Raw genomic sequence first — 2,973 nt, forward strand, 5'->3', positions numbered from 1 at the left:
ACGTTCAGCATGTCTTGTGGTAATGCAATGTTAAAAGACAAGCAAAGTCCATGACTTGTTATAACTTCCGATATATATTCATGCATTTCGTACCGAAACTCACAACACATTGCTGATTTTTGACGAAATAATTCTTTGTCAAATTCATTGATGATGTCCAGAAAGTCATCATCCGGGAAAGTTAGGTTATGTTTTGCAAATACACCAAGATTCAGGAATGTGTCGACAACTTGAAGTCTCTTTATGCTGAAATTAAGTTTGAATTTTATTCTAGTGTTGGACAATTTTTGATTTGTTGTGGCACAACTTGGTGGTAAGCCTCGACCAAAGTAGAGTAGAACATGCAAATCATGTGTCAATCAATGTGTCGCGACACTCAGGTTGTCCACCACTGTTCTAGTCCAAAAATCAAGAATCTACACAGGGTTGTTTGAACTGTGTGTAAATGACATGAGCAAAATACCCTGTTGCACGTGACATGTCACATGTTGCTTCTAGCATGCCGTATGTCGAATATACCATGTCACATGTTCCATATCACATGTTGCATGTACCATGTCAAATGTTTTATATCGAATGTTTCATGTCACAAGTCGCATGTTGCACGACTCGTATTGTACGCCACATGCCACACGTAGCATGTGACATGCTGCACACCACATGCCACACGCAGCATGTCACATATAGTAAGCCACATGCCACAAGTTGTATGCTATATATTGTATGTCCGATGTCCAATATTCTGTGTCATACGTTGTATGACACATGTTGCTGTCACATGTCGCATGTCAAAGCTTACAAACAAGGTGCATCATGGCACAAACAAGTTTGAACAACACTTTTTCAAACCTTAAAATCTGAAATTATGTCCAATGCTTACATTTTCGACCCTAAACCATTAAGATCAACCTGACCAGCATCAATTCCTTCTAAAATCTCTATGTATGTCATGTTCAGCCTCTGTTCATCAACTGTCTCTGCTGAAAACTCATCATCTTCATAATAATATTTTTCACCATTGTGCTTCTCAAACCGATAAAATTTTCTTGGTTGATTTTCATATGAATTTCTGATCGGTAGATAAGGTATAAATTCTGGACATAAAGTAAATGCTGGAAAGTGGATCTGAAATTAAGGTTATGAGAAATTGTCATTGTCACACAATTTTTTCCCTTTTTTCCGACTCTTGTCCCTTCTTTATGACTCTTCCGATTCCTTCCGATCCTTCCCGACTCCTCCCGACTCCTCCCGACTCTTTCCGACTCCTCCCGACTCCTTCCGATCCCTCCCGAATCTTTCCGATCCCTTCCGACTCCTTCCGACTCCTTCCGACTCCTCCCGACCCTTCCCGACTCCTTCCGACTCTTCAATTTACCTCAGAAACAGGCACTGACGTGTCAGACAAATAAGCAACAATTGGAAAACTTTTCATTTTAATCCACAATTGAATGATTAGAGTTAATGTGCAGATTATTGACGATGTTAAAGTTATTGACCAGAAAATTCTACAAAATTTTGAGATTATTTTGTGAATTGTTGGAACTAAAAGTTGGAAATTTACCTTTCAATGATGTGAAAATGCTTGGAAATGTAAACAAGTCCATGAATTGATGAAGTTTTTAAATATTTTTCAATTTCAAGCTTCATTTTTTGATCAATTTTGTGTCTAAATTGAGTTAAAATGCACAATAATTTCACATTTATTAGTCAAATTCGTGTCCAAAATCTTGATTATTTAACAACATTTAAATTGCATGACTTAATATTGAAGGTTATAAGGCGAACACAAGTGACGCACACTAGAGGCGCACATTAGATGCGCAAACTAATGGCGCACAATTGATGCGCACATTATTGGCGCACACTAATGGCGCATACTAATGGCGCACACCAAGTGCTCACATTAGAGGCGCACATTAAAGACGCACACTAGAGTCACCCTAGTCAACCTTATTGATGACCCCTCATTGTCGTCCACACATCAACAACAAGACGAATAATGAAAAAATAGAAAATTTCAACAATTGAGAGCATTGAAATGCCAGCAAAAAGTCCCAAAAGTCCACCGACATACGAAACAACATCCGAGAATGTAAATTGCTGATATCGTCGGAATAAAATTGCATCTTCAGTGTTGACACGTAAATTTATTGAAATTTCATCCAATTGTGTTGAAAATTTATGAAAATATTTAATGTGATAAGTAACTGAGTCACATGTTGGTAGACAGGAACATGATTCGGATGTGTAGATGCTTTGCATGTTCTCTTTTAAGCATGAACGGATGGAATTAAGGCATATATTTTGGATATCATATGGCTGATATATGTAATGACAATTGCAATACTTTTGGGTCAGATTAGTCAGGCATTCAGTCACACAATTAGCATGTGAATATTTTTTGAAGTACTTCAACTTCCTTTCGTCCTCAAAGTAACATTCACGGATGTCTGGATGTAAAAATTTCAAATTTTGATCAGTTTTGATGATTTCAGGCACAACTTCAATGTCCAGTTCCATTCCATAATTGATGAGTTTAAAGCTGTCCCGGTCCACAAATGTCGGCAGGATGTCGGGATGATGAACAAGTACAGCTGGTGATAAGCATGCAGGATCATCATTTGGTGACTTTTTGAGGTTAAGTTCCAAAAATCCACGATTTTGTTTCGATAATTTGACATTTTTGATGGACTTTTTGGCACTTCCAGTGCTTTGAGTTGTTAAATTTTTGAAATATTTCAATTCATTGCTGGACCTAATATCCAGCACATCATCAGCATCCATCAAGTTGAAACTGAATCCCATGCCGCGATCTGTTCGAATTTCAGCAAATATTGGCATCAACTGTCCATTCCAGCTTGACATTTGTTGCTGGAACCATTCTCGTCTGGATGCATTCATCAGGACATCATACACATATGGACGTAGATCAAAAGAATCATTTAAGAATGGCTGGTAGAGATAGGAAGACCA

Source organism: Chironomus tepperi, unplaced genomic scaffold, assembly GCF_022539635.2.
Source record: "Chironomus tepperi strain 1889 unplaced genomic scaffold, CSIRO-AGI_Ctep_v1 contig_370, whole genome shotgun sequence".
Classification (NCBI taxonomy): domain Eukaryota; kingdom Metazoa; phylum Arthropoda; class Insecta; order Diptera; family Chironomidae; genus Chironomus; species Chironomus tepperi.